Source organism: Belonocnema kinseyi, chromosome 2 (assembly GCF_010883055.1).
Source record: "Belonocnema kinseyi isolate 2016_QV_RU_SX_M_011 chromosome 2, B_treatae_v1, whole genome shotgun sequence".
Classification (NCBI taxonomy): domain Eukaryota; kingdom Metazoa; phylum Arthropoda; class Insecta; order Hymenoptera; family Cynipidae; genus Belonocnema; species Belonocnema kinseyi.
In genome coordinates this window covers 115,972,342-115,984,610 of record NC_046658.1, presented here as the reverse complement: position 1 = coordinate 115,984,610, position 12,269 = coordinate 115,972,342, and positions in this window count along the sequence as shown.

Sequence of the window (12,269 nt, the reverse complement as noted above, 5' to 3'; positions counted from 1 at the left end):
TCTAGAAGTGTCATAGAATTAAAAAAAATTGAACAGTGTAAACTAACAAATATATAGATGATTTTCACAATCAAAGCAGAATTTACGACTCAAAATAAGCCATGCAGCCATTTTTTCAATGATGAATAATTTTGGAGATATTGATTAAAATCAATTGATTGCAATTAAAAATATGAAATCGCAAATTGACTATTTTACCAAAACGCAATTCAGTTTGAGAATGATGAATATTTATTGTCCAATTTTTCAGCTGCATGCAAAATGTCTATGAATTGATCTGAATGTTAGCAATTGCTATGATATATGAATATACAATAGGACTAGGGAACCGCTCATTAAGTGAATTTCAATTTAAAAAAATTTTAAAATTTCAGGATAAATATACTTCGCGAAGAAATAGAAATATCACAAATTCAGATGGTTATGGCCCATCCAAAATTCTAAGATTATCCAGTAAATTTTGGATAAATTAATTTTTCCGTGCGTGTATTTATTACTTTCCAACCACTTTTTAGCCCTGAAAATTCACTTGAAAAACATAGTATTATTACAAGGAAAGTTGCTGGAGCTTGTAGAAATGACTGACGAGGAAAGAGTTTTAGATGATTCGAGAAATTATATGAGAGAAATGAGCTAAGAACTTAATAAGGCAGTAGACCTCATTGGGGAGCTAAGTGGAGTTTTATGTAAAATGAGGATGTTCTCCGACACCCAAAGAAATATGGTTCGAAAGATAAGGGAGGGTTTAGAGAAGGCGCAGAATCTAACGAGCAAGGTGTCTGTGAGGGTAGATTTGACCACAATGAAACTCAAAAGGCTTAACACAGATGTTAAATGCATGGAGGAGGTTATGGAGAGATCTTGCACTCAGAGGAGCTTAAGACGGGACACCCAGCCACAGCGGGATTGAGACTGAAGATGTCTTCGAAACTCTCGCTCGCCAACACGCGAAAATAGCGCGGGAACCCATCCTGAGCCCAGTTGTGGCAGGTAGCTCCAAACAGGCGAACAAGAAACCGAGGGTCGGAAGTGTGCCACCGCTCGCAACCTCGATTCCAGGAAAGAAGAAAGGAGAAAAACCTGTTTTCACCAGGAGGCCGAAGAAGATGCAGGGGCGAGCTCGACACGAGGCGGTTCTAATAAAACCGGCCAATGTTATTTGTTACGCAGAGGTCCTCAAGGACCTCAAGTAAACGTAAAGCCTGACGCCCTTGGTGTTAATATCAGGGGGGTTAAGCAAACTAGAAACGGAGAGGTTCTTATGGAGTTTGGACCTGCACCAGAAGGTAGGGCTACATTTCCAACAGCCATTAAGGAGGCGATTGGAGAAGGGGTTCTAGTACGGGAGCTCGTACCCCGTGTGGAGATCGAGGTCTTGAACCTTTACACTACCACAGACGCAGCAGAAGTGGAAGCGGCCGTAGAAAGCCACTTCGGCAGGAGCTATATTTGAGATATAAGGGTCAGCCTCACGAAAAGACACTTCAGAGGTAATCTGAAGGCTTTCTTGGAGCTGACAGAAGATTCAGTGGAAAGATTGTTACGCGCAGGACACCTGAAGGTGGGGTGGGGGTCCTGTCGCGTACAAAAAGATAGAACGAAGTCATGCTGGAGATGCGGCAAGGAGGAGCATAGGGCTGTGGCTTGCGAAAGCACGCCGCAGTGCTACCTCAGCGCCGCAAAACAGGAGAAGCCCCGAAAAGACCAGCTACCCAGGACGATGACGTATACGACGTTCAGGGAGGCGGCTTCGCCGAAGAAGCCTCCCGGCCGTCTAAGGTAATAAAATTTGCCCGGCCGGAGGCTCGCGTCGTCCACGGCTGTGTGGTACGGCCGCACAGCGGATGGATCTGCGAGCGTCTCTTGGCTGGGTGCAGATAGCAATGCCAAGCAGACATAATGAGTAGAAAGCCGAAACACGGCTTACTGGCCTTACCTCCATGTCCTTGAAGTAATGCGAAAGCGGTTTCGAGGACATGGGTTGGCGAAAGAAGGGGTTTTAGTCAGTCAGAATCTGACACTACCCATACTAAGCCTTGTCTATTTTATTGTAAGCGCTTAAAGGTATGGGTGTCTTCTGTCAGATTTCCCCTTCTATAAAAATAAACCAAGGGAACGAGGAGAATCAGCAGAACCAGAACAACCAGTAGATTCAGCATAAAAAAATTAAAACATCAGAACAAACTGGAGCAATTCCAGTCAAACTGGGCGCATCTGGAAATACGCAAGAAGTGTTTTCATATTTAAAACTGATTTGGCTTGCGGAATATTGAACACAAAATCTGTAATATTTAAATTGCGAAATTGAAACGAAATTATAAGCAAGGCTGTTATTGATACTTATATATCCTTTTTTTTGCGCCTAGTGCAACCTGATAATTCATCAAATCATTGTTTCGTTGTGAATCAAAATAATAGTAGTTTTCTTACATCTCTTGTGAGTAAGCCTAAAACACATAATACCTTGGCTTTGAAAAACATTCTCTTTTTTACAATGTAGACATTGTATCACGGTTATGATATAAATTTGAAAATTTTCAAAAATATTCATTTATCCAAGTTCTAAGTTTAACATTGCAATTGTGAGGGTAACGCCAATAGTCAATATAACCCCCCCCCCCCGTCTTTCCCCCAGTTAGGCTGTGAGATACTAGAACTTGTGCTTTAGTTTCGACGTCACAACCATATACCCACGATACATTTCCAGTTCTAGCCCTTTTGAAAAAATTAGGACCATTATTGACTTCATTCAAAATCTCCTGAGCGATGGTCATGCGATGGATCTTTTGATCAAAATTAAGCAGTTTTGGAACAAATTTCACTGACACACGTCTCATGCCCAAAACGTCCGAAAAGATAGCATGGCATGAGCCAACCGATATGCCAACATCTTCAGCAACTTCTCTGATGGTAATTCGGCGATTTTTCAACACCATTTCTTCCGCTGCTTAAACGTTTTCATCTGTTGTTGACGTGATGGGACGTCCAGGGCGGGGTTCGTCTTCGACATCCTCTCGGCCTTCTTGGAACAGCTTGTACCACTTATACACATTTTTCTTACTCAGAGTAGACTCACCGTTTGCAACTGTCAACATTTCAAGAGTGTTCGAGCACTGGATTCCATTTTTCACACAAAATTTAATGCAAACACTTTGCTTCATTTTTTTCGAAAGAAGAAAATCGTCGAGCACACCAAACCCTTCTAACCTTTTACGCCTCTGCCAGAAAAACAACACGAGCTATATAGTCAAAACTGTGAACATATGATCGTGACGAGTGTACCAAAACAACAAAACAAAAAATTTAAAACTTGAATGTACGTAGCCCGCGAAAATTGAAGTCACCTTACTTTTTGGACACACCTCGTATATCCAAAAAAATACGCTAACTTTATTTAGAAACAAAAGTGAAAAAATGAACCTCTATAAAAGGTAATAATTTATGATGCGACTTTTTTCATACTTCTTACATATTTTGGGTCTCGAATGATTAAAAATGACTTTTTAAAATCTAAACATGTAATAGTGATATAAAACTAGCTTCAAGCTTTTCTGGAACTGCCACATAGAAATATTTATTGAATATTCCATAGTTTCTTTAATCTTTTTAACATAGTTTTAGGTCCAGTTACATTAACTAATTTCCATTGAAGCAGAATGTTTTAAATCATTTCACGAGAATGTTCCAGCCTTATGGGTTTTTAGTGGCTTCAAAGGAAATTTTTATACGCTGTTTAACAAGTTGATCTTAAGGAAAATTTCGTAATAACAGAAACTGCCTACGATATTCACATTAGCTTTGTTTACAATTAAAGTAAATTAAAGAGTAGTCACACGACACTCATTGTCAAATTAAACTAACCGAATACGTCAAATGAAAAAATGGAACACGTCTTACTAAAGTCAAATATTAGCATGTAATAATTGTTCTTCTTCCACCTGATATTTTAATTATGCATAGAATAATTTATGGTGAATATTGACACAGCAGTTACAATATTTATATCGGCCCGGATCGTTGTAAATTTCATCAGTTATATCGCGATTCTAGAAGATTTAGTATTCTTCAAGTAAAGAAAATGAAGTTCCTCCTTGTTGTTGTGCTTTTTGCCTCTGCGACCTTCGTTGGTAAATATAATAAAATAAATTATATAAAGAAATTTTACATCTAATCCTCAAAATATCAACCATTATTGTAAATTCATATAATTGATTCAATTTATAATAATTTCCTAACCTTATTTTGATTTTTTAAAAAATGTTTCCATTATTTTTTGTGTAACGCGATGATTTTGATAAAAACACAAGTAATATTGAAGTTTATCAACGCTTGTCTTTCACTTTTTTATCCGTCAAACATCTTTGACCTTACTGTCTAAGACTTCAGGCTAGGCCACACATTTCTATGAATTTCATATACCGCTTATAACAAGGTTCGACACAGTCCTTGAAAGATAAAAAAAGTCTGCGAATTATTCCAATTCTCTCGCAGTAATGAAAAGATGTTCCCTGAGTCAAGTGAAGTTAAGACATTTTTCCGTGTATGTATTATTTCCTGTTAAATCATTCTTCGCATCATGCAGATTGATTAAATTTTGTTCACCTATTGCAGAATTAGTTTCATCGTTTCCGATTGAGAGTACTCCTGATAATTTTCTTTTAAGCAGTCGTAAAAACGCTGATAAATTGCAGAAGCCAATTGACAATGCCCCTACTGTCGCTTCTGCTAGCGATGCTAAAAAGAATGAACAATTTGGGAAACCTGGGCCCTTGAAAAACCCCACAAAATCTAAAAATACTGACCATGAAGAACACAAACATTGTAAGCATAATCGGGGTGAGCAACATAAAATCCGTGAACTGAATGAACACCATAAGCATCGTTGAGACCATGAAAAGCGGGGACAAATGTCGGAAAGGTGCATTGGATTGACCAACATTAGGAGGCATCCATTGACCAGTCAAAGGGGTGCCTTCCCGTCCCCAAGAGACTTTGGAAAGGGGAAGGGGTTTGGCCAACATTATTTTAGTGATCGGTCTGTGGGGTGCCTTTCCGCCTAACGAGACGTTGGAAAGGGAAAGTGGTTTGACCAACATTATTTCTGTGCCCGGTAAAAGGGGTGTATTACTACGCCCCACGAGACCTTGGAAAGGGGAAGAGGTTTGACCAACCTTATCTTAGTGATCAGTCAAAGCCTTGGTTTCCTTCCCACCCCCGCAAGAGCTTGGAAAGGGCAAGTGGTTTAAACAACATTATTTTTGTAACGGGTTAAAGTGGTACCTTCCCGAAAAACTGAGATCTTGGAAGGGGTTATGGGTTTGACCAACATTTTTTATGTGACCTGTAACAGAGATAACTTTCCGCCCACACGAGACTTTGGAAAGGGGTGTTGGGGTTGACACCTTATAACAAAATACCTCTTAAATCACGTAATCTTACTCTATGATGTCTGACAGTCTATTAGGTATGATAAATAGTATATTGTGCTACAAGTGCGGAAAGTAGGCAGTTCCACACTAGTCTGAAGTTAGCTGCATGACTTGAGACGACCCGAAGAAGAGCCGATGGCAAGTTCGGTAAACTTCACAAGAGTTTCAAATGCCTACTTTTGGATCCTGTAGAACACGACATTTTTTCTGACAAATGCGAGAAATTTTCGATTTGAGAAACAATAAAAACCAATGTTTTTGGAAAATTTATGGTAATTTTGGGAAATTTATGGTAAAATTACAAAAATTACCTAAAAATTTCGGGAATATTTGGTAAATTTGTAAATTACCGAAGATTTAGGAAAATTTAGTGTATCCGAAGCTTTTCGGAAGAAATTAAAAAATATCTGAAAATTTTTGGATAATTTGCTGAATTTGAAATATTTGCTAAAATATGAAAAATTGGCTAAATTTCTTAAATTTTCAGAAATTTATGAAAAATTGGCAAATCATCGATAATTTCAGATATCTAAAAGTTTCCAAAATTTTCAGTAATTCATCGGTAATTTATCAGTCATTTATGGCAAGTATGCCCAATAACTATTTACTACTTACTATCAATCTCTCAAGCGTCAAATCATAATGAAGTGTGGTTATGATTCCGGCAGCCCTGGAAAGTAATTCTGACTCGAAATGCGCAAGCGCAACAGCAAGAAAAACTAATCTTACTCAAAAAGCGCAAGCGCAGCAGCTGGAAAAAGTCTTTTTATAACTGTCAGAAAACTTTTTTGCACCTATTGGCAGGAAACTTTTTTTTCGTTACACGCAGTCTATCCACTCCAAATAAAATTTAACATGTTAATATTCTACCATATTACCTGCGCCCATTATCATATTACTCGAATTTTAAATTTTTAAACTTGAATATTAAAAATATTCATTTAAGTTTTCAGGTTTTTGAATTTTTTTTACAATCATTTTTATACTCTTATCTCGACTACAAGGTATTGGTTTTATGGGAAATTTAAGCTTACCGGATTTTATAAAATGTGGACTTTGTTGGATTCACTGATTATGAAAAAATAAATTTTAGTTTTGTGCCTGTCACCGTTATCGTTGTCATTGTAGTCTGTAGAAACTCATTTTTGAAGGAATTGTGTTATTGAATTATTGTATAGGATATATTAGGGCCTGAGAAAATCGGACTAGTATGCTGATGCACAATTTTATCTAACGGTTCTGATGTTATCCATCGAAAATACTTGTTGACAAAAAATGCACTTTCCAACAAACCTCTACAATAAGTGAAAAGAGTTTTTAACAAAGAAAATTGTTCATCTTAAAACAATGAACAAATTTTCTGGACACAATTTTTTTGGCCCGACACATATTTTTCGATTTACTCATGAAATATATTACTAAAAACAAAAAGAACTATTTTTCGCACAAACTATAAAAGATAAGAAAAAATGAGACAACAAACCAACAAAAAAAGTGAATAAACAAAAGTTTTGCTTTGGCGTTATATACAGGGTCATCAAAAAGTATCGGACCCCCCACCTATTAGCAAAAAAAATGCGTTTTCGAGAAAAACGTTTTGGATAAAAGTTTCAGGGTTTTGGACGAGCATCTAAATGATGACCTTGAAGCTGACCTTGGGGTTAAATTGATGGTTATTTCAAGGTTAACTTTTATTTTCCCATGGAAAATCCTATTTTTGACACCACCAATCGAAAGAATGGAAAATCGTACGATCCGATATGCGACAAGGTCATGTGAGCCGATAACATTCGAGGTCCTTCCAGGGTCGTGCAAACTCAAACAAGGTCTAGACGGCTGGTCAGCGAAAATATGCGTTTTCGAGAAAAATGTTCCAGACAAAAGTTTCAGGATTTTGGACGAGGATCTGAATGGTGACCTTGCAGCGGATCTTGGCGTTGACCTTTAAGGTTATTTCAAGGTCAACTTTTATTTTTGAAGTAGAAATGAATTCACATACGAACTTTTGTTTCTAGTATGATGAGAAAATCTCGCCTTAGCTAGCTCGATCCACATACGAACTTTTGTATGTGGTCTGAAGAGACCATCTCGCCTTAGCTGGCCGAATCCGCATACGACCTTTTTTTGGATTGAAGAGACCCGCAATGGAGTTCGCCTTAGCGGGCCGGATCCACATAGGGGTTTTTTGTGGGCTGATGAGACCTACGATGGATCTCGCCTTAGTGGACCGGATCTAGATACAATGGCAACCTTTTTTTTTAAATGCATATTTTCGCTGATCAGCCGTCTAGACCTTGTTTGAGTTTACACATCCCTCGAATGACTCCGAAGGTCATCGGGTCACATGACCTTCATGCACGTCTGAACGTATAATTTTACGTTCTTTCGATTAACGGTGTCAAAAATAGGGGTTTATTTGAAAAATAAAATTAGACCTTCAAATAACCGTGAAGGTCAACGCCAAGATCAGCTTTAAGGTTACCATTCAGATTCTCGTCCAAAACTCTGAAACTTTTGTCTAAAAAATTTCTCTTGAAAACGCATATTTTTGTTGATAGGATGGGGGGGGGGTTTCGATAATTTTTTATGACCCTGTATATTTCATAAAAGTTTATTACAATGTTCAATTCAATATTTGAAATACTAAAAAATATCGCTGCATACTGAAAATGTTTCTACTGACGAACCTGGAGGCGATACTAAAAGTCTGACCGATTACAAACACCAATTGACAGTCCCATTCTGATGCTCCGCTCAGCGATGCTAAGAAAGATAAAGAATCAGTGTACCTGGTTCAATAAAAATCCCTACAAAATGTGAAAATTCTGAAAGAAACACCATAAATACCATAATGATCATCACCGTACACTCCATAGGCATAATGAACATCATACACGTCATGTGTCCTATGGACCCATAGTATCTGATGGACCGCATGAATGCTGTAAGCCGCACAGATAATTCTAGTAAAACTAAAAACATATGAAAATGCTTAATTGGCGTTCACTGCAGCAATCAGAGGGTCCACGCTTAGGCTTCACACTCTGAATTTTAATCCTATTTATTATATTTCTTATTTGGCCCTTTTGTGAATCATAGGATATTAATGTAAATAGATACCCTAAAAAATCTCAGATTAAACATTATTGTTTCGCATTCACGAGATGCTCTCTAAAAATCTACTTTATGCAACTTCGGATTGGGATAGAAGCCCGATAATTTTAATTTCGACAGTTTGCATAAAACATCTACAATTTTTAGTGTTTAAACTGTGGGATTGTGGTGACCGTAATGCACGTTTTGTGCTTTGCGTGTCGGTTTAGTGCTCAATTGGGCAGTTACAGTGATGTTTGAAAAGGTGAAAAGTGCTAGGTGTATGCATTTAGCATGTGTTACGAAATAGGATTAATTTTGTCTTCACAAAAATACTTTTCTTTATCATAATTATCAAATTTTTGTATACTCGGATTGTATGGTGACTATTCAGGTGCTCATTTTTGTACATATTTTTTTATGAAGGGGATTACTCATTACTTGGTGCTCGCTTTTTGCCACTGTACATGTATTGTAAAAGGCTAAAGTACTAAAGTTGCATTGCAGCCAATCACGTCTCAAATAAAAAGTAAAGGTTTTATTCTTTCGCCTTCTATCTATTAAGACGAGGCATATGGAATTTGTGTTCTGGCTTACTTCTGATAATGCGGAAAAGGATATGTTGAGTACGAAAGAAACTGTTACAGGGTGAAAAAAATCTGATACAAAATGACACTAATGTGGTAGAATATTATTGAATGCGAGAAATTAAAGGTCGTCTTTCGAGAATCAAAAACTTGATCATTTTTAAGGCAGAGGAATGCCAAAATGAAAATAAGCTTTCGAGTAAGGAGTATGAATGAGTTGAAGGGTCCAAGTTTTTTAAAGATACTTAGTTCGACTATAACAGGGAATAGCAATACGTTTCTTATTTAAAATTGTCCGACGTATTGTAGACTGTCATTACTTCATATCTATCTTGCTAATTACTGTTCCAAAACACAGCAACACCAGATCACAGTTGTCATTTTACATGACAATGGCTGCCACTGGTGAAATGCACGTATTACCGCTCCACGCATTAGGCAATAATTAAATTAAATTAAATAAATTAAAATAATAATTAAATAAATTAATAAAAATATAAATATAAAATTAATTAAATTAAATAAAAAATTTTAAAAATTGGAACTCCAAAATCGATCAGTTTTTAAAATTTAAATCGTCCTAACTTGACCAAATCTTCTTCGAATATTTTGAAACTTGGTAAACAAACTCAGCATAGGGCACTTACACCTATAGAGAAAGCAAGACTCGAAAAAAGGCTATTGTTAGTTTATTTTTAATTAAAAAGTAACACCGGTCAGTAACTATGTTTGCATGGCTTGGCCGTCAAAAACTATACAGTGAACTTTGTGTTCGCAGAGTTAAAGTTAACGGCAACGCACGTTTACTTATGAAATTAATATTTCCGTCAATTTTAGATGAACTAATTAAAAACTTTATATAAGTCTTCCTTTAGTAATAAGAAACAAATTTCTCTCTAGAAGTTTTTTCAAACTGTAAGTTCCCTCGATGCTTTTTGTTGGCGAATCCATGAAAAGTAGTTACTGAATGCTCTGATTTTGCAATTAAATATTAGTTAATAATACACTATTTTGCAATTTTTCTAAAGATATCGGAATACTATACTGAGTGTGTGCACTACGTTTGAATCTATTTAAAAAATATTTGAACAAGTTACGACGATATAAATTAAAAAACTGATTTATTTTGAAGTTACAAATTACTCAGCTTTTCTTTTTAAAAATAATTATTGGGAAAGAAACATTTTGCGTAGTTTTTGTGTTATTTGTAGAAAAAACAGAATTTACGGCAAAATAATAAAGTGAAAGAGCATTACAGTTTGCTAAAAAACATGGTCCTTTGAGCCGGTTGGCTGTTGTGGATACGAATAATCGCGCTAGTTCTCGCGGAGCGAGCAAACTTTTTATGTTATTAAAAGTGAGTCAGAGACAAGTGAATTATCTTAAAAGTGTCTGCGAAAACATATTGGTTCATTGACCTAAACATAAAGTTCCAGTGAAAAGTTTAAATAAATTTTTCAGGGAATTGCGCGCGAATTGACAGGACGTATGCGTAGTAATTCGTGATATAAGAAATTCTTTATTTTTCAAATTGATTCCTCATTTATTTAAAGCTGTCTTACTCTAATGTCGATTTTATTCAAACAGCTGAGAATTCCTTCATGTGTAATGAACTCTTATGCTTCTCGATTCGCATAATTTCTACTGGTACCTAACTCACTAGCTTCTCTCTCTTTTAGTCTTTTTAGTTTTCTATAGTAATAAAGTTCTCGTAGGATTAAAATCTGATGATAATGAAAACCATAATTGGAGAACAAAGTTCCGTCTTTGAAGAAATAAAAGATAAAAAGATGCTACTGGAAACATTTGAGATATGTGAGCAAAACGAGATAAGGATTTCAGCAGTTGTAATATTAATTGAACCAGATAACTGAAAAGTCGATTATTTGAAAGACTCGAAATTATTTTAAAGTGAAACGCAAGTTTTTAAAACTAATGATTGTTTTAATCACATAACATTTTTCTTGTAACAAGAGAGCGTCATGAATTCAACTGCTAATAATGCGACTGTTAAAGTCTCTAATTTAAGTAATTCTCAAACGATTTATAATAAGTACGGTATAAAACTATCCGATATTCATATACCCAATTTCTCTGGTAATGATCTTGAATGGCCTGATTTCAAGATGAATTTGAATCCGCGATTGATCAAAATGTCAGATTGCCTTAAACTAAACAATTGTATTATTTCAAAACAAAATTTACAAGTGAGGCCTTACAAATCAATGAGCATTAACCAAACTGCGGGGAAAATAATCAGATAGCTTGGGATGTTCTGAAAGCATGACACAATAATAAATAAGCTTTCATTAGTTCCTATTTACATTAGTTTCTCTTTTTCCCGAAATTTTCGAATGACACTTTAAAGGATTGAAGTTTTTGAGCAACACCACAATTATCTGACTGATAGGTAAAATCGTTTGTTGATTTATCTACTAGTTAATAAATGGAAGAAAAATGCAGTCACTTAAGAAATGTCTAAAGACAATTTTGTAGAAAACTCGCAACGTAATAACTTAAATCCTTCCGGTTCTAAAGGTCAAGCGCCCGCTCAAATGCAGAATACTATTATTTCAGTTGAATCCACGAAACGATGAGTCGTTTGTAAAGGCTATCATTATTTAAGTCAATGTCAAACTTTAAGAAGAAATTCTGTAGACAAAAGAAGGGAGATTGCTCGTGAATATAAACTGTATTTGAACATCTAGCATTCTTTAGCTTCTTCGTGTGATCAAGTCAACGGTAATAACGAATAAAACAAAAATTTGAATATTTTGACTCCTAATCCTGCAAATGTTGACTAGTGATGCTAATTAGAATAACGTAAGTTGACACGTTACTATCACTAATCCTTTCTTATGGCTAGGCTGTTCTAAAAGGAGCCCAAAGTTATTGTCTGTTGCCAGAACTAGAGTTCGTGCTTATATTGATCGACAAAAAATTGTTAGTACAGTTTCCACGCCTAATAAAATACAGCCTTCTAGAATTAGAAATTAATTCTACGTACGATTACCGTCGTGATTTTAATCTAGCAGATCATGAACCCTTCAGTCGGGATAAAATACCAGGTGTATACATATGAAACCGGTATTTTTTTAAGAAAAAAACACATTTATTTCAAGAGAATGATAACAAATATTTTATTCAAAGTATGCGCCCT